Genomic DNA, 21,290 nt, shown 5'->3' with positions numbered 1-21,290 from the left:
CGGGTCCCACCGCTGGAAGGGTTGTTTTCTTCGTCCATTTTAATTCATTTCAATTTATGTCGTAATTGCTAAACTCTAGTAAAAAATAACAAATATTGTCCCCTATGCTTTCCTTGGCTTAATTATCTCTTGGTTTCATGTAGACGTGTTCTGTATCCGAAATTCCTTGAATGTTTTGCATTCTATGCACTTTAGAATGTTTGTCTAGGAGTCATAGAGAACTGAATGAGTACAGACATCTTTGTCGGCTCCATATTGCTTTTAAATAAAAACTAAAGAAATAAATAGACTGTTGGGCGACGTCTCTATTTGTGTCCCATTATATGACTCTGTTTCCGTTGTAAAAGATCCACGTATACTCCTAACTGACAGCATATAAAAATATAAAAAATGTTAGACGAACAATACTGGGACGTAAAAATAGGCCGTATTTCTCACGCAAGCCTGAACAATAGCTAGGCGAAACAAATACAATAACAGTCAGGCATTTCCTGCGAATGATTTTTATTCGCTCAATGTAATCGTGACCGAAACGGCTCTGTAATCGATCACAGACATCCCTTGTATGCGACAGCGAAGCTTTCATAACTCACAGATTTCGACGTCATACGCTAAACACCCGGCGCCGGCGAGCGTATAGGAATGCGGCCCTCGAAGTTGCGCCGGTCCCATGCGTGCTTGTATGCGCCGCTTTCCAATAATTCAAGCTATCTCGATCGTGGGCCTGTCGGCGATGAGCCGTTTCTGATATGGCAGTCTGATCTTTTATCGAGGTCACTTGTAATTTCGCGTTGTCGCATTGCGTTGTTTCCTGGATACGAACGCATGACCGTTGTTGTTGCCTGTAGCAGCTGAAGTGGTTGCGCTGCTAAGCACGTGGATGAAGGTCCGATTCCCAGCATGGAGGAAGGATAAAGATGGAAGGGAGCATTGCGCAATGTGACAGAAAGAAAGAAAGAAAGAAAGAAAGAAAGAAAGAAAGAAAGAAAGTACGTCAGGCAAGCAGACGCAAAGCTTCGCTTGACCCCATTCTCGCGATAGAGCAGGGGCTCATGAATTCCTTTTTTATATCTCTCGCGATATTACAGTAAATCGATCATCGAGCTTGTAGGCACGGCCCGGTGCGGATATTGTCGTAAAACCGCGTTTATAACCGCGCGTCGTTCATCAATGCCAAGAATAAATCTTTTGCGGTGCTCGCGTACCGACTCTATTAAGGTTCCAGTCGAGAACATGTCAAGCGATTGCGACTACAACACTAGACCAAACACGCGGCTGGTGACCTTGACCCGGAACAAACAAACAAAAAAAACCCACAAAAATAAAAGGAACAACGGATGCGTTTGAAAAGTTGAAAACTGCTGTTTCCAGGCGCGTACACCACAGCGTAGTGCCACAGCTGATCCAGTAATGAGTCGAGAGAACAAAATCACCCAGGAGCAAGTAAAAATGAAAAAGGCAGAGCACGTGGCTACAGTCGGAACGTGCGCAATGATGAATTGGTTCGCAGTAACGGAGTTTCATCTGCAGGGAAACGACAGGATAAGTGAATGGGATCACGACTATGAAAATAAAATTAAAACTTTGAGGACGCTTGAGGTTCTATATCACCTGCAAGAGTAGAACGCGGTAATCGGGCCTCTTGCCCATCGCCTTCAACCATGCCGAAAGGAAAGGAACGTTTGTGCGCGCAACATTGGCCGTTTCAAACTATCCTAGGATACCTACTGCAAGTGCAGTTGCGAAGTGCCCACTACGCCACAGCTCTTCCTTTTGCAAATTACCGAAGTACCCACCACGCGTCCGTATAAGGTGCCGCGCGCACCTTCGCAGCTGCACACTTTGTAATGGGTGGTTAGCTTTAAAGTTTAAACCACCCAGTCGTTGCACAATACACATATTTCGACGCCTGGGGCTATTATACGATTCTGACACGCAGTGTTACATGCGTTGAGGCGACTCTTCCCAGTACATGGCATTCTTATAGTGTTTTTTTTACGAAGCTGTTTCAAGCACTGGCGTGGTTCCGTGGTAAAACACTTGCTCGGCACGAAGAACACCTGTGTTCGATTCTCAGTCGGACCGAAGATTTCTTATTTATTAATTTGCATACATCTCGAATTTTCGCACACGGACAACACCAATTTTTTTGCTCACAGCCACCGACGCCGACACCGGAATTTCTGCGAAACCAACTCTTTAACGCTACCGCGTTGAAGCGCTGCTTTAACAGCGCTTCAACGGCGCTTTAAAAAGCGCTTAGAAGAGAAGACGAAGAAAGGACACACCTGCCCGCGGTGGTCTGGTGGTCACGGTTCTCAAATGCTGACCCGCAGGTCGCGGGATCGAAACCCGGCCGCGGCGGCCGCATTTTCGATGGAGGCGAAATGCTAGAGGCCCGTATGCTTAGATATCTGTGCACGTTAAAGAACCTCAGGCGGTCGGAATTTCCGGTGCCCTCCACTATAGATGTCCCTCATAATCATATCGTGGTTTTGGGACGTAAAACCCCAACAATTGTCATTATAGCTGGTCGCCATTTTACAGCGAAAGCTGTTATGAGATCATTTCACCGGCCGTTTTTGGCGCCGTAGTTGTCCGCCGCCGCCGCCGCCGGTGTCCGTAACCAGTATTGCTCGAAATAAGAAAAAAAAACATAAAAAACTTCCAGGATGGAACGAGGTTCGAACCTGGGCCCTCTGCGTGGGAGCCCAGTATTCAACCTCTGAGCCATGTCGTTGCTTGAAACTGCGTTGCAAAAAGGTCCTATACAGGCTTCATGTCGGGAAGGAACCACATTAGCATATGCAACATAGCGTGGTAGAAGAGCAAAATAAGCACCAAGCGTTGCACAACGCGAATTCTGTAACCAGGCGTAACACAATGCGAATTGCGCAACGAGTAGGTTGTTGAATGCTTCCAACCCATTACAAAGGGATCTGCCATAATTCTTCGTCGTCATCAGGCACAGCATCAACAAAGTGCGCATAATGCCTTACATGCGTTTAGCAGGTACCACGGCTCTCCGTAGAATGACGAAAAATGGCACAGTGCCTGCTGTCCTACTTCTAAAAAATTACAATGATTTAGAGCGTAGTGGGTTCCTCGCAAGTGCACTTGTATTGGTTGCCAAGGAAGCCCATAACCGCATGATCCATTTCTTCAGGGTCTCCGCTGTCCTTTCCATCTTTCTTTCCCTTTCCCCCTCCCCTTAGTGTAGGGTAGCAAACCGGATGCTACAATTCTGGTTAACCTCCCTGCCTTTCTCTCGGTTTATTATCTCTCTCTCTCTCTCTCCGCAGGGTCTCAGTAAAATTACAATGATTTATAGCGTAGTGGGTTCCTCGCAAGTGCACTTGTATTGGTTTAGTAGGTACTTCCCAACTTCACAAAAATTGTGATTTATGGCGTAGTGGGTACCTTTCTAGTGTACTTGTATTGTAGCCCCAAGAGAGCTTACAACGGACTCTAGAAACTCCGCTCTTCCAGCTTTCGCTGTGACTGTGCTGTGGTTTCAGCGCAGGCCTGGCGTTTTTTTTTTTTTTTTGACTTCGGGGAAGAAAAAAACAAACAAACAAATATCGCATCGGCCCAAAAGGAAAACTACCGAACCAGTTTTGGATAAAGTTCATTCTCTCCCTCTCTCTCTCGCACGGTGCTCCCGAGGAGGGTGAACGCTTCGAAAAACTCGCGCGGCTGCATCCATTCAGGTGCATAATATGAAATCACCATTTCCGTGTAGTAGTGAATGTATTTGCATAGGTGCACAAAATGGGGTACCTGCTCAAGACTCAGTTTGTTTAGTGCAAATACATGCCGACATAAAGACAATGTTTTGTGCAGGAATCCCTCTTTCATGATTTTTTTTTACGTGGTTTTCAAATCTCACCTGCAGGTATAGTTAAGCGGTGTGAGAGTAATTTTAGATGTAAGCTCTCGCAAAGGCTGTCGTAACGGCGATTTCTTTAGGCAAATACAAGATTGATGTTAAAAAGGAACGAAACAATACAGGCAAAACCCAACGGAGAGCTTGTGCAGTACACTGCGTCGACGGACAATGCTGTGCGATGTAACGCGGCAACGATGAGCCTAAATAAGCCAGGGAAAAATATATAGCGACGAGACAAGATCAGTGGAAACACTATGTCTACATTCTTGCAAGCCTTCACAAGTAGCTGACGCCCAGTCATACCGCGACCAATTTAGAAGTCCTGGGTTCGATTCCTCGTAGCGGCGGGAGCACATCGATCGGTGGGGGTAAAACGCACGAAATTTTGTGCACTTCCTTTTTTTCTTTCTTGGGTTAGTCAGGCCGCGTGATTCATCAATGAAATTAGATATTCAGAACACTGAAGTCCAATTTTATGCGGATGCTGGAGAAACACTCGTTGAATGTCTTGTTCATAAGCAATATTTCATAGTGACTATAGTTCACTGCAGTTCCAAGTTCACACTCCTAAGTGCGCTTTTGGCAACACCAGGTCGTTAACGTAATCCAAGGGCATCCCCGTCGGACGTTGAGCCCCAATCAATCAATCAATCAATCAATCAATCAATCAATCAATCAATCAATCAATCAATCAATCAATCAATCAATCAATCAATCAATCAATCAATCAATCAATCAGCATATCCGTCCCATGATACAAATACAGTGGAACGGTCCCTTATGCCTTCGCCTAAGACGACTTGATGGCGAAAGACACCTTCTTTTTCTTCTCTGTTGATTGTGTTGATCACACCCCCCCCCCCCCCCACCTCGAAAAATTCCTGCACTTAACGTCATTTCTCGCTGCCTCCGGGATCGCAGGCATTGCTAGCTTTCTACACCTCACGTGGTTTTTAGTGCCTCCAGGATTGGTCCACGTTCGACCAAGCAACGATGCTATGACGTCATCATGCGACGTCACGTTATGTGACGTCATAGTACCTTCATGATGACGTCACACATTGTGGTGATCTGTGACATCGTGATGACGTTACAGGGTGTTGTTATCACATGATGATTATTTTTTGCATCACTCGTGTTGACGGCGACGGTCACTATTCGCGTTTGATGAGGCATCTGAGTCTTTCGCCTTAAAAACAACAACAAGAAAAAAGAAAGATCGACTCTTTGTATAGACAGCGCCGAACTGTCCGGATCAGCGATATGGCCGCCTCATCAACGTAGACTGTGCATGCGCACATGGTATCAATACACGTGCGCGTAGGCGTAGCACCTGCGGCAGGTAGCTCTCAGCCACCAGACTGAACCACACCTCGCCTTTGTGCTGTTATACTTCAGTAAAACATGTCATACTCCGCCAGCCGATCTGAAATACCAACTGCGTCGCGAAGGGACTCGCGTGATACAGGGATAGAAATCCAGTTTCTTGAGAGTGAGGCTACAGCGCCTTTCTATCTGGTTTAAGTGTTGATGTAGAGGACTTATTTTATTCACTGCCGCACGAAAAACTGCTTTCCTATGTGCATGCTTGCAGTGTAAAAGCTAATGATGAGCAAGTGTTGCAGGACCGTTGTGGTATTTCTGTTGGGGCTTTTCTCCAGTTGTTGGGCTCGTATTTGCGGCCCACTGTGATTGGCTCGTGTCAAGACTTCTATACGCAGAAGTCTGGTGTATGCATTGGTTCCAGTGTTGTGCCGGATTTAAGCGAAATTTATTTGAACAAAGTTTACAGAGAAATTGAACCAGACCTAAACGACAAATGTTGATGATTATCTTGTTCTTTTGGATTCACGCCGATGTGGTGGGGCTAGAGTGGATGTTCTGAAACTTTTCAACGAAAAGGGGGCCAGTCTTAATTTTACTTTTGAAGTTCCGAACGAAGGTGCTATACAGTTTCTAGATCTGGTTATTCGGTTTGGTGGTTCGCATGTTTGCTGGCTTTACTCACCACGTTCTGTAAAGCCAATTTTTGATTTTCAATATAGCCACTATAACCCCTTAAGACACTCGTTATGATTCACTGTCTGCAAATGCGTCGAATTCGCATGGCATGATTCGAAGGCACTCAGTATTACATTCCAGGAAAGAAAACGAACGAATGTGTTGCTTTGTGTGAGTTTGAGTAATTGACGTTAATTCGCGTGTAACTAATTATCTAATTATTCTGCCATCAGTCAGCTTCAATACTTGCATAAAAATAATCAACTATTAGGCCCGAAAAGCATGCACACCTTTTTTGGTTGTATTCCTTTCGAGCGGAGAAAAAAAAAAAAATAATCTTGACGTTGGTCCTGGAACGCGGCACGTCGAACGATCGTCTAACACGGTAGTGTCTCCAGCAAAGTGATCCTCTGCAGCAATACGCAGGACAATGAAGTTAAATGACCGCTAGTTATCCAATCAGGAAGCGTGCACGAATGTGCACACTGAGTTTCAGGACATTTGAAGAAACACGCGGCGTGGGACGCACCTCTGAAGTTCGTGTCCCCAAACGAGGACGCCGTGTCGCAAAGGGCTAAAGCTAGTAAAAAACGGGGTTGCTGTTTCTTGCCTGACATCAGCGTTAAAGAAAACATGCCCACACCTTCTTGCGGAAAGCTTCACTGGCTTTCCTGGCTGGCTTTCCTGCGGCCATTCTGGCTCGCCTTTGTGAAAGGAAACTGCGCGGCTTGGAATCCGAGCTGAAAGGTTCGGCTCGTGTTGCGAGTGAACCTGATAAGAAGGCACTCGTCAATATTCCCTACCTGCAAGGTATTAATTGGAACTAACAGACTAGGAAAGCCAAGGAAAGTATAGGGGAAGTTCTTTGTAGTAATTATGATGTAAATATGAAGAAAGTAAAGTGGACCAAAAGATGACTTGCCGCCGGCAGGGACCGAACCTGCGACCTTCGAATAACGCGTCCGATGCTCTACCACTGAGCTACGGCGGCGGTCACCCTCCCGTCCACTTTATGGGGTATATGTGTGCATTTTAAACGTAGGAGTGTTAGCGCCGCTAGTGGGCACTCGCCGTCATGGTGCGCACGAGCGACCAGTCGCTCGTGTGTGCGCTTAATTATCTCGTGATGGCGGTGGTTGGTACGTCTTGTGCTCTCACCGCAAGTTTGCGTTGAGAGCACGAAGGTCACTTCGCTCACTGCAGCGGCCGCTTTTGCGAAAGGAGCGCGCTGCTCACACAAAAATAAGTTACAACTGTGACAGTTCGCGCTCATCCTGTGTATGTTCGCTCTGTGCGTCCTTTCTGCTTGAGCAGCGCGTTGCAAGTTTTCGAGCTGCTTGCCGTTCTTCGTTTGAAATTACAATTTGTTGCTATGGCATTCATTCCTTAGCCATGGGGCGAAAGAACGCACAACAAACACTCAACTACATCTGTGAAGACACGTTTCACTTTCGGGTTATACCGATTCCTAAGACAGAGGGATCAGCCATGTCTTTTTGTTTAATCACGCACACGTGGGTTTGCCATAATGTGTTTGTGGTGTATTCAGTCAGTTCCTGTACGTTAAAAAAGCGCGATTACCTCCAAGATTTGCCCTGCAAATTTGTTGTGTTTTCAATAAAAATTTCAGTTGTTAGTATGCCCTTGTGCTGTTCTGTTCTCCCTTTGTCGACTTTTTTTTTTGCGCAGCTTCCCTCATAAAGGATAAAAAAGATCTTTCACAATTAAAACTCGGTGACTCATGTGCTGAACAGGGAGAATTCTCCACACATGTCTGCACACGTCGGCACGTGCCGGATCATTTCTTGCAAAAATAAATAAATATTGAAAAAAAGAACGTGTATTCGTTAAAAACTTAATTGAATGTTCGAGGACGTCTTTCCAATGGCGTACTGACGGGGCGTGTTGGCTCACAGCTGCGGAATTCGCAAATGCATCCTTTCATTAATACTTTACCCGCCGTGCCAGTTAAGCGACTATACGGCATTGCTTTGCTAAGCAAGAGGACGCGGGTTCGATTCCCAGCCACGGCGGCCGCATTTTGACGGGGGCGAAATTAAGGAAACGCCCGTGTACTTGAATTTAGACGCACGTTAAAGAACCCCAGGTAGATAAGCTTTCACTTTTTTTTTCACACTTTAAGAAAAAATCGAGCATTTGGCGAGTATTTCTGCCACACAACAATAATCGTCATCTGGCTCGCTCTCGTATCCTTTATTGAAAACTCGGCTCTCGTCACTTTCCTATCAAGGATGCTATGTCACGCTGATAACGCGCGCGCCGTTAGTGGCCGTGTATGTGCCGGGACCGCGGTGATAACGCGAGGAAAGTAGGCGAGGTGGATGACGATTATTGTTGCGTGGCAGAAATAATCCCCAAATACTCGATTTTTTCTTAGAGTGTATGTTTGTCCTTTCATCATTTTCCCCCTTGTATGGGGTAGCAAACCGGACGTACATCTCGTTCGCCTCCTTTCCCTCGCTTCTCTCTCTCTCCACCCCAGAGAACAAAGGATCCAATAAAGCAGGGACAAAGCATGGGAGTGTCTAGTTCAATAGATCAAATGTAATTGGCTGAACTGACAAAGCTGTCAAACTGGAATGGAAATAAATTCGGGAACCCCTTGCCCTATCGGGAAAATGGGGGCAAGCGAAGCTCTGCATGCCTGGCGCTCTCTATGTCTTTCTTTCGTTCTTTCTTTCTTTCTTTCTTTCTTTCTTTCTTTCTTTCTTTCTTTCTTTCTTTCTTTCTTTCTTTCTTTCTTTCTTTCTTTCTTTCTTTCTTTCTTTCTTTCTTTCGCATCGCGCAATGCTCCCTCCTAACTGTGTCCTTCCTCCATGCCGGGAATTGGACCTCCATCCACGTGCTTAGCAGCGCAACATTTCTGTTGCTATACAGAAAAAGAAACGCAGAGGACACCGCTGGACTTACAACTTAGTTGCAAGTTCCAGCGTAATCGTCCTACTTATCTCTTCGGCTGCTGGCCTCCCACTGTAATGCACCAATTAGCCTAGCAAGCCGTCCTACCCAGATAGTATAATGTTTGCCAGACTTCTAGCCGTGTCACACACTGTCATACACACACTGTGTCAGCGCATGTGTGCGCTTCTTTTTCCTTCCGCGCGTCCTTGTTCTCACTCGTACGTATCTCATTCATAAGTATCTCATTCATCTGGTTCCCATTCGCGCGAACTGTCACGTCCCCCTCTCCGCACTGAAGCGAGCCTGTGGGACCGACCTCCTTCTGCGATGGTCCTGCCGAGATCCTCCGCGTAGCCACGGTCCAGCGGTCACGGGACGTTGCATGCGGCAATCGGCACGGGAGCCTCCGCACTTCCTCCCATCCCATAACGCTAGAACATTTTCAATAAGCACGTCGTCTCACAGTGAAGATGCCCTATTCTACCCTGTGCCGTCGTCGTCGTCGTCGTCGTAGTAGTAGTAGTGGTAGTATGTTAGTATGTTGGGCGAGTCGTTATGAACCAACTAGACCAACAGCAAGTACTTCTGAGTAGTAGTAGTAGTAGTAGTAGTAGTAGTAGTAGTAGTAGTAGTAGTAGTAGTGTGTAGTAGTAGTAGTAGTAGTAGTAGTAGTATGTTAGTATGGTGGGCTAGTCGTTGTGAACCAACTAGACCAACAGCGAGTACTTCTGAGTACCAGTAGTAGTAGTAGTAGTGGTAGTATGTTAGTATGTTGGGCGAGTCGTTATGAGCCAACTAGACCAACAGCAAGTACTTCTGAGTAGTAGTAGTAGTAGTAGTAGTAAGTTAGTATGCTGGGCTAGTCGTTGTGGACCAACCAGACCAACAGCGAGTACTTCTGAGTACCAGTTGTAGTAGTAGTAGTAGTAGTAGTAGTCCTCACGCAATTCACGTGACCAGAGGGGGTGAAAAAAATAAATAAAACGAAATGATGACGATGACGATGCTCGAAATAATAGTAGTAGTAATAATAGTAATAATAATAATAATAATAATAATAATAATAATAATAATAATAATAATAATAATATAATAATAATAATAATAATAATAATAATAATAATGATGACGACGACTTCGCTAGCCAATCATATACACTCGCGCGCTTGCAGCTTCGCCCTCCGATGGTTTTCACGGCGTAGAATCGGCTTTAAACTTTGTTTTAATTCTCGTGTAAGCACGCACGTGTGCTCGAGTGGCGCGTGCTGACGCCATGACATGCCAGCGATTAGTCAGGAGCACTGCTATACGGCTGCGGTCACCAACCCCTGCCGCGTTCCAACCTATATCCGTTGCTGCGCCCACGCAACGAAACGGCGCCGGCGAGTCGGACAGCTGGAGGTATACAGAACCACAAGTCATAGTCGGACACTAATGTGGGGGATGTAACGTGTTGCAGAACCGACACAGCTGTGACGTGCGTTTTCACGTACACGCTGTGGCAAATTGCACAATCCAAAAAAAAAAAAAAAAGAAAACTCGCGTGGGCGTGGGTATCCCCCGAGCGACCTTGATAGTCAAACGTACATCCAACAGCAAAAGTTTAAGGGACGTCAAATTTTAGAAAAACCTATATTCTTGCTTTGTCGGAAAACATAGCCTCCAATCAAATGTTTCAGCCTGTAGTAGTTATTGCCACCAACACAGTTACCCGCTATATCCGAAGTGTCATTCCCTAACAGAGCAGCAATTCCCATTCGCAGTGGAGCCCACGTCTCGTAATCTTTTGCCGTCGGATGTACATACACCGTACGAACGTTGCCAGTAAAAAAAAAATGACAAAGAAACGAGCTAGCCAGTTAATGAGACTGTTCTCTGTGATACGGTATCAGGGCTGTCAGGAAGCGATTTCCTTTCGCATACTGGGCAAGGCCTCGGAAATTGCTGGCTCTCAGCGCTGCTGCTCTCGTGTCGTGCAGTGCGCGAATAGGAAGCCAAAGCAGTGGCCTTCAGTTGTGCAAGGGGGGAAGACGGTTGTGCTAGCAGGCAGGCGTAGAGTTTCCCCTTTAATTAATTGTACAGAATTTTGTTCATGTTTTCTCTTTTTCAGCTGACGATAAGCTGTCACTGAATGAAGGAGAACGTTACATAGGAAGCGCATCAATGGAATCTTGCGCCTAACGGTTCTGCCCAACGAGTCGTCGTAACGTTCTTAGTTAATCCATTTTTCTGTATCCCGGCCGCACGGTGGTCTAGTGCTCATGGTGTTCGACTGCTGACCCGAAGGTCGCGGGACCGAATCCCGGCCGCGGCGGCCGCATTTTCGATGGAGGCGAAAAATGCCTGAGGCCCGTGTGCTTAGATTTGGGAGCACGTTAAAGAACCCCAGGTGGTGGAAATTTGCGGAGCCCTCCACTACGGCGTCCCTCATATCGTGGTTTCGGAAAGTTAAACCCAAGCAATTATTACATTATTTATTACTCTGTGCCACCCAGAAGCGGTACAGCAAAGTATAGAGCATAATAGACACCGGGACTAGTAAATTAATGAATTTATATGATGAAACACGGAAGTGCAGGAGACCCTGCGAGATATAGCAAGTGTTTCTTTTTTATTATTCAATCAATATTAATATTAAGATTTATGAGTAGTATAACAAGATAACAAAATACAGGTAAATATACAGACGGAGGTCCCACGGTTACAACAACAGTCGGGACATCCTATATTAATACACTAAAAAAATGATAAAGCGAAGATATACCAATGAAAAATCAAACTCGAAATGTTGTTCGTCAAAAAAGACGGCCTCAAAATATTTCAATGATTACATTCTTTTTTTCTTTTTAATTTCGAAAGCCTGCCCTTGAACGCAGCAACATCACTTGTGGCGAACTTCAGCAGTTTGTCAGCGATATTACGATCCTGTTTATCATCATCGAAGTCGTCGTTGTCACCCCATCATCAGTCCCATGCTAATATTGATAATGTGCTAGTAATCATGTTAAATACCCAGCCGTTTCATAATTTCCTGATGTTATCCCACCACTTCCTTAACTTCCCTGTCCAGTCGTACCAAGTAAGAGTTGAGAACACAATATAAGTATAACACAAAAACACAACAAATAAGCAAATGCAAGTGCTGCTTTACAACCAGAGAAAAAAATTAACATATATAGTTACAAAGTAGTTTTTCGGAATTAGTTGAAAACTAAATCATTGTGTTGAGATAGAACGAAGAAAAGTTTGCATTTCTCAGTCTTCTTGATGCTGTCGCGTCGTATTTCGTATTAAATGACCGGAGGTAAGCACTGGTAGGGAGTAGATGTGGGTGTGAACGCGAGTGAGTAGGCATGAGTATGAACGTCAGGGCGTAGCTGTGGAAGCGAGTAGATGTGTGTATGAAACTTGAACGTGTAGGAGTATCTGTGAGTGCGAGTAGACGTGACTATGAACGTGAGTGAGTAGCTGTGAGTGCGAGTAGGCGTGAGTATGAACGTGAATGAGTATCTGTGAGTGTCAGGCGGCGTGAGTATGAATGTGAGTGAGTAGCTGTGAGTGCGAGTAGGCGTGAGTATGAACGTGAATGAGTATCTGTGAGTGTCAGGCGGCGTGAGTATGAATGTGAGTGAGTAGCTGTGAGTGCGAGTAGGCGTGAGTATGAACGTGACTGAGTATCTGTGAGTGTCAGGCGGCGTGAGTATGAATGTGAGTGAGTAGCTGTGAGTGCGAGTAGGCGTGAGTATGAACGTGACTGAGTATCTGTGAGTGTCAGGCGGCGTGAGTATGAATGTGAGTGAGTAGCTGTGAGTGCGAGTAGGCGTGAGTATGAACGTGACTGAGTATCTGTGAGTGTCAGGCGGCGTGAGTATGAATGTGAGTGAGTAGCTGTGAGTGCGAGTAGGCGTGAGTATGAACGTGACTGAGTATCTGTGAGTGTCAGGCGGCCGTGAGTATGAATGTGAGTGAGTAGCTGTGAGTGCGAGTAGGCGTGAGTATGAACGTGACTGAGTATCTGTGAGTGTCAGGCGGCGTGAGTATGAATGTGAGTGAGTAGCTGTGAGTGCGAGTAGGCGTGAGTATGAACGTGACTGAGTATCTGTGAGTGTCAGGCGGCGTGAGTATGAATGTGAGTGAGTAGCTGTGAGTGCGAGTAGGCGTGAGTATGAACGTGAACGAGCATCTGTGAGTGTCAGGCGGCGTGAGTATGAACGTGACAGCGTAGCTGTGTATGTGAGTGGACGTAACTATGAACGTGAGCGCGTAGCTGTGTGCGTGTGAGCAGACGTGACTATGAACGTGAGTGAGTAGCTGTGAGTGTGAGTTGACGTTGTTTTGAACGTGAGTGCGTCTAAGCGTGAGTAGACTCGAGCATGAATGTTGGTACCTCTCATTGTGAGTAGACGTGACTTAATGGTAAGTGAGCAAATCTAACTGTGAGCAGAAGTATAACCGTGAATGAGTACCTGCGAGTTGGAGTACATGTATGAATGTGTGTGCTGTTGAGTGTGCGAAGACCTGAGCCATCACCCTTTAGCAATGGCTCATCTTGTCTAAGCGATGGCTATTGTCGCCTATCGTCAGCTTATCTTTAACTATATTATGGCGAATATCCGAGGTATAGTGCTGATAAATGTTCGTTAACGTTGACTATTCGCTCTTGTTGCAACATGATTGTCTTTAGTTAGTCTCAATCCGGTGTCTAAAAGTTGTTCTCTCAGTTGTCTGAAAATTTATTCCTCGGAAGTTGCCTCTACAATTCTTTCACTTCCGCGGTCCACCATCTTTTCCACTATGACGTCCACCCCACGCATCAGTGCCTTCATTTCCGAGCCCGTTTTATGCATATGCACGAGCGCCAACCGCTTCCTCTCCGGCATGCGTATGTGGTATAACGCGCTATTCCCTCAAGCGCAGTCGGCTCGCTCATCTATCCATACGACGCTTATGCGATTCAGGATGTGAAGGCAGCACACGTGCTTTCGTTCTTCCTTCCGCTTCGAGTAACGCGATACGAGACGCGAAGAAAGGGTGAACTGAAGTGACGTAATAATAAAGAAAAAGACTGGAAAAAGAGAAACAAAGCAAGACTGCATGCCCCCCCCCCTTCCTACCTCCCCATGTGACGTCATAGGGAACGTCCGTCTGCTGGGGTCGAGATAAACACAGTTGGAGGGGAAACCCGTGGCCCAAAAGTGCAGGAACAAGAATCGATATCAGAAGAGAAAATATATGACAAGTGTAAAAGAAGAGATCAGAAGGAGACCTTGAAAAGTGGGAAAAAAAATAAAAGAAAGGAGATAGTGGCCATATCATCGCGGAACTCCTAAGCGTCGTCATTCGGGGGCTCTCACGAGTTGTGCAGCGGCATCAGAAGCAGCTGTGCGGGCGCGTGTGTGTCAGAAAATGACGGGAAGGAAGAGAAGATACGTTTCTTTGTGTTTGTGTGTTTATTTTGTTGTCGCATTTCGCGCAATCTCCTTCCCCGCTTCCACCTCTTGCGCCACTGAGATCCGTCCGCCCCCACTCGTCTCTATTGCAAGTGTCGAAATGTAACGCTTTTCATTCCAACATCAAAAGCTCGCAGGCAGCAGGGTTGCTATGGCTTCCTTAGAAATCGTGGGAGTGGTCCCCCCTACCCCCCCCCCCCCTTTTTTTTTTCTCTTGTCGCTTTTGTCCTGGCATTATAGTTCTCTTGAATCCCGTTCTTGATTTCACCGTTTCACATACGTTTGCCCCGTGTGACTCCTGATATTGGTTTCATTTTGGTGTTCGCGCCATGATCCGCGAAAGCTCAGGAAAACGTCTTGAAGACGTCTGTCTTTGGACGTCTTTTGAGGCTCTTCGCTTTTGTTTCATTCTTTCATTTCATCTTTTCGTCCTGGGTGCGCCTCGTCAGGCTTTCTTCGATTCATTCATTCATTCATTCATTCATTCATTCATTCATTCATTCATTCATTCATTCATTCATTCATTCATTCATTCAGTCTAGCGGCATGTGTTATTAATCATGTCTATCCATGCAGTTATTCTGTGGTATTACTTCGGACCTCGCGCGATCGCTGGCTTACTTATCAAACTTCGTCTCTAGGTCATTCATTCATTCATTCATTCATTCATTCATTCATTCATTCATTCATTCATTCATTCATTCATTCTTGCGGCATGTATTATTACACATATCTAATCATACAGTTATTCTGCGGGATTACTTCGGATGACACGTGATCGCTGGCTTACTCATCAAACTGCGTCAGTAGGTCGTTCATTCATCCATACATCGCGGTGAGTAGTACTACGCCATGCTGCATTTTTATCTTCTGACCTCAAACCATTCACGTTTAAAAATAAAGAAGGGAGTGTCATCCAGGAACGCAATATAAGAAACGAATGGACAGAACGCGTGGGCTTCTTTCGCTCTAGATAAAACAAAACAAAAAAAGAATAACTCAAACGGCACACAAGAAAGGGACTATCGCCAGCGCTGCTGTGGCCCGTTCCAAATTAAACCCCTGAGTTCATCGCCTGCCTAGCGGGCGAGTATATAGAGGAACGGAAAGCTCACTCGTAGGACGTCGTCGTCTTCGCGTGCTCCGACGCGGGCGCCCCCTGCCGAGCTACGCGTTGTGCTCGCCTGCCTCAACCCACGCGGCCTCGATTATCCACGCTCCTATTATAACCCTCGTTGCCTGCCTATCCGTTCCACGCCCATGCGCAGTGTCGTAGAGCGTCCTGCTTCCTTCAGCACTGCCTGAACGAATCAGATTCTGAGACAATCAAAGAAATACATCCTCTTCGGTCATACAGTGAACGCCCCGTTGTGTGCCCTTCTTTTGGTAATTTTCCAAAATTAAGTCGGAACCAGTTGCGTGTTTTAATGGCCTTAATTTTGTTTTAATATCTGCGGTTTTTACGTGCCAAAACCACGATAGGATTGTGAGGCACGTCGTGGTGGACGACTTCGAAAATTTGGACCATCTGGAGTTCTGTTCTGTTGCGTTGGTTCTGTTCTGTTCTGTCTAACTGGCTTGCTGTGGAGGGCTTGAGGTTTAGATCACCTCGGCTACTCCATTTATATAAGTTCTGCAGAGAGAGAGAGAGAAAAAAAAAAACAGTGGTTACTCAAAAAAATGAACAAGTGAAGAAAAAGTATTACTTGTTTGGGTTTTACTTCCCGAAACCACGGTATGATTATTAGGGACGTCGTAGGGGAGGGCTCCAGATATTTTGACCATCTGGTGTTCTTTACGTGCACCTAAATCTAAGTACAGGGGCCTCTAGCATTTCGCCGCCATCGAAATGCAGGCGCCACGGCCGGGATTCGATCCCGCGACCTTTGGGTCAGCAGTCGACCACCATGGCGGGCGGAATCACATTGTGAAATGATAGGCAGCTTTAGAATCGCGTACGCAAAAGCTTTGCGTTAGCGTTTGTTGCCACTGCGCATGCGTCATACGCTATCCTCCTGGGTACCCAGGTTTTTGGGACGTTGCACCCCAGATATTATTATTATTATTATTGGGTACCCAGGTTAAGTTACGAACACAGTGTGTCGTACCCTACGAGCACTATCCTTGCGTACCCTATTCTAAAGCTCCCTAATGAGCAGTTTTAGAATAGGGCACGCAAAGCTTATCGTTTGTCACCACTGCGCATGCGTCATGCGCTATCGTCTTGGGTACCGAGGTTATGTTAGAGAAACAGTGTGTCGTACCCAATGAATGCTACCGCTACGAACGCTCTTCTAAAACGGTCTAATCAAAGAAATATATCTTCTACAGTCCTACAGTGCCCTGTTGTGCTCCTTCTTTTTGGTCATTTTAAAAATTTTATTAGGAGTCATTGACGCACCCATGGGGTGACATGTTATGTTGATGGGAAACTTTGTGCGCAAAAACCAGACAATTCACAAGAAGAGATAGACAGGACGGGCGCTCGTCTTGTGAATTGTCTGGTTTTTGCGCACAAAGCTTCCCATCAGCCAGGCACGTAGCCAGGATTTTTTTTCGGGGGGGGCCCAAGGCCTAATTGTTCGAAAGAAAGTCTTTCCATGGCAAAAACAAAAAAAAAAAGTTGCCTGGGAATACAGAAGGCTTGAAAAATTTCGGGGGGGGGGGGGCGGGCCCCCGGGCCCCCCCCCCCCCCCCCCTTGCCTACGTGCCTGCCATCAGCTATGCACCATCTCGCCGAATTTAAAGTTTTGTTAAACCATGTTATGTTGACTTCGTACAACATTCGGATTTCTTGCTATCGCATTCATTGTTTCATTGTGTTCCTTATATTGGCTCTTACCCACTACGGGGGATCGGCCATGAAACCGGCGGTTAATTTTTTTTTTATCTAAAGAATGAGCAATAAATCAATTGCCGAAAGAACAAACGAAAATTTAAGAATGACTTGTCAATATGGAATAAGGAGAAGAATAATACAACAATGTGAGAAACAATGAACGAATGAAATGAATTCTGGAATACTAAATTTTGTTCAGGAGTAAGTTAACAAGGAATTCTTCGTGTCTCACCGAGAAATTCGCATAGGGCTGAGCAGACGTTCCTGTTGCTGAAGCCAAGAGAAGCCGCTCCAAGGGAAAGAATATTTTGAGAATTCAGATTAATTCTTAAGTTTCTGAATAGCATATCGAAATGCTTTTTTCTATGCCTAATGAATCGACGGTAGGTAAGCAAGAAATGATCAATATTTTCAGATTCCTGACAAAAATAGCACATAGGAGATGGCACCAGACCAGACCTGTATAAATAAAAATTAAGTGGGGGTATCCGGCATCGCAATTTCGTAATAGCCACTTCCAGTCTTCGAGTGGGACACCATTTATTATTCCAGCCGAATAAAAGATGACCATATTCGGGAACTGGTAATTTCATACTCTTGGCATCTTGAATTAAAGAATACTTCCGAAATCTCGTATCAGTAATGAAAACTGTGTCAGGCACAACGGACAAAATAAGACCCCCCACAGACCACCGCGCGAGAATATCTGCCATCTATTTTATTAGTATGCCACAGTGACCTGGAACCCATACCAACCGCACGGTATGCAAATTTTTTGGGATTAAGGAAGTGAATGCATTCAGAACAGGAGACTCAGAAGCAGTAGAAGATAAAGATGTACATACTGTCAGCGAATCAGTAACTTCTGCGGCAATACTGTCACTTCTTCAGTCACGCGAAAGCAGCTTTTTTTATTTCTTCGGCCACGCGAATGCCGCAAAGACGAATCGAACGCGCCGAACTGATTCCCCTTAACGAAACAGCGCGACAGCGGACAACGGACTAAGAAGCAAACGATGACCCGTTCTTCGCCGTATACGTTACGCCCGTTTCTTGAATACCACTACCACTCTTTAATTATTTCGTCCTCGTCCATTCATAACAGGGACATCGTTCGTGACAGGTGACAGGAAGCTGCAATGAGAGGAACACATACCTCGCAGCGCGGTATGGCAGTTGTTACGCGATGTTACGCAGCTGCCAGCCCTAACCCTAAAGTTACAAAGTACACAACTCATGCGTCTGTCAGTCAGTTTCTGTTCTATCCACTTTTAAAACTCACGTCTCGCGAGATTTATTTATGTCGTCCGCATAAAGCGGCAGCAAAATCCGCCGTGCATTTCGCCATCACGATTCGATCGGGCCGTCCGGATTTGTCGTTCCTGGAGTATCTTTTTTAAATATTTATTTATGTGCACCGGGTCCTGTCAAGTTGGGCACAAGCACTACCGACTCAGTGGCGCCCTGCATAACAGAGTCGTTATGTCGTAGCTGTCATTGGTAAACGACAGCCGGGCATATGCCACTCTACGATCGCTCCACGTGCCAGCCTCACATGAAGAACGTAGCTCTCGCTTTCTTCTCTGTCCACACACCACACACAACACACACACACACACACACACACACACACACACACACACACACACACACACACACACACACACACACACACACACACACACACACACACACACACACACACACACACACACACACACACACACACAGAGATAGATAGATAGATAGATAGATAGATAGATAGATAGATAGATAGATAGATAGATAGATAGATAGATAGATAGATAGATAGATAGATAGATAGATAGATAGATAGATAGATAGATAGATAGATAGATAGATAGATAGATAGATAGATAGATTATTTAACGCTCATAAATAGGATTTGAAATCTCGATTGGCCATTTTGTTACCGTCTTCTCAACGAGTGTGTCCGCGGTGGAGGCTTAACGGTTATGGCGCTCGGCTGCTGACCCGAATATCGCGGGTTCGATCCCGGCCGCGGCGGTCACATTTCGATGGGGCGAGATGCTAGGGGCCCGTGCACTGTGCAATGTCAGTGTGCGTTAAAGAACACCATATGGTCAAAATTTCCGGAGCCCTCCACGACAGCGTGCCTCATAATAACATTGGGGTTCTCGGACGTAAAACCTCAACAATTAGTAGTATTATCTCAGCGCGAGTAGCATAATGATAAATGCTTAGTAGATGTCCTCATTCAGTATGAGGACATCTACTTAGCATTTACACTAAGATATAACCGCGATGGAAGCCGTATTTAGTGACCAATTCATGAAACAAAATAATTAAATCACGAGGGTTTTAAAAAATATTGGATCAATGTACGTTTGGTTTGGATAATTGGAAGTTTAAAGGAAATTATTCAGAACAGTATTATATTCAATGACTGCACGCGCGCAGACATACACACCAGGCAGGTTGACGCTGACTTCACATTCAGAAACAAAGACGCGATTCGTTGCTTACGTCATTCTTTAAAACGTAACTGTTTATTAGCTGTTGTACTGTAATTATTTCGGGTCTCTCGAGCTGTAGTATATATGGCAGTTTAGGTAGAAGCGCGGAACCTTGGAGTACTGTTGTTAAAAAAAGCACGTTTTCAATGCTTCTTTTCGTTCTTTTTCAGAATAAACATAAAATAATGAACTGAAGTCATGAGATTAAAAGTTATGCTTCAAAGGAACGCAAACACGAGAATCCGCGCGAAGGCTGCGTACTTCCATCTATAAGCTGCTACCGTTGAAACTGGGCAGGTGGCGCCATCTTTTACCCGCGACCATCAACACAGACTGCAATAACAAAAATAATATGAAACGGGCGCTTACATGTGTGACTTGTGAAAGAGGGGTGCGGGAGGGTTTGGCTTTGTGAAGCTCTGCAATTGAAAAGAAAAGAAAGAAAGTAATAATCAATAAACAACGCTAAGTTCAACGAACGAGCCGGAAGCGTCGAAACCGTTAAGAAAAACATAAGCATCATAATCGAAATTATCGAATTTGTTTTCATTAACCGGCACTTTTAGTTTTCCGAGTTCAAAAAGTTGTTTATGGACGATAGCTCACTATTTATTTTTTGTATAATTAAGTATACGCGAACGGGAAACTTAGACGAGCCATACATAGAAATAAAATTTAAAAAAAAAAAGGAAAACGCCGTTTGCAATCTTCTGAGGAACTTTTGAGTTTTTATGCTTTTTGGCCTTTGTAACGCCACTGTTACGTTACATCTTAACAACCAAGTTCTTGAAGTACATTGAAGTTCCACTCTAGAACCAAATACGGAACTGAACCACTTAAAAAGCTAATACCTACTTTTCCAAATCAACATCCGCAAGTTCTAATTAGGTGAGAGAACACATGACAGCGTCTATTTTCAAATATGTTGTTAAATCATATTTGTTGTCCTGTGTACTTGCATAGTATAACCACTAACACCGTGTGGCTTACGATGTTTTTGAAGAAGAATAACTGGATTGAATAGGTTTTGTGTCTGCTATCAACTGTCATTAATGGCGCTATACCCATTTTTTTTTTTTACCCGCTAAATGCACCCGCTTTCTATTGTATAATTTCTTATGAATGTTCGCGCCACTGCTGAACAGTGCATACTGGTGGTAGGGCCATCATCATGCAGTCTTTACGGTCTATACTGCTTTTAGTCGTACGTTCCCTTGACATGTAACACGTTGAACGCAATAAATGAAATGAAATAAAATGAATAGTGGGACGGGGTAGCCGTCTCCAAGAAATGGCGACGACGGCTGCCTCAATAACGTTTTTTTTTTAAATTCGATAAACGCAAAAGACCACCAGAAAAAGACCACCGAAGAATGATGTAACCACCCAAATCTCCCACAGTGGGTGTGAGGCCGCAATGAAATTGTCCAACAAGAACAAGATGAACCCGGCATTTCCTGGGATATCACGAGTCGCACCTGCTACCACTTTGTACTTTCGCGGTGCGCTGCCACTGAACGAGAACTTGAAACGGGTTCGAAAAAGAATACTGACCCAAAAATACACTTGTTTGTATGCGGGTGATAAACGGGTGCTGTGAAAAAAAAAAAAACAATTACAGCTGACAAATGGAGGCAGAAGAGGTGAAACCCTCTTGAAGCTGCGCATTTCAACCCCTTACCATGAGCCTC

General features: G+C 45.2%; 1 protein-coding gene across 2 annotated transcripts in view; it reads right to left on the bottom strand.

Annotated features, from left to right (window-relative positions):
* The window catches only part of LOC119407278 (uncharacterized), a 310,646-nt gene that overhangs the window by 217,451 nt on the left and 71,905 nt on the right, over window positions 1-21,290 (bottom strand). The gene's annotated exons all lie outside the window — the stretch shown is intronic.

Source organism: Rhipicephalus sanguineus, chromosome 10 (assembly GCF_013339695.2).
Source record: "Rhipicephalus sanguineus isolate Rsan-2018 chromosome 10, BIME_Rsan_1.4, whole genome shotgun sequence".
Lineage (NCBI taxonomy): Eukaryota > Metazoa > Arthropoda > Arachnida > Ixodida > Ixodidae > Rhipicephalus > Rhipicephalus sanguineus.
This window is presented reverse-complemented; position numbering and strand designations above follow the sequence as displayed.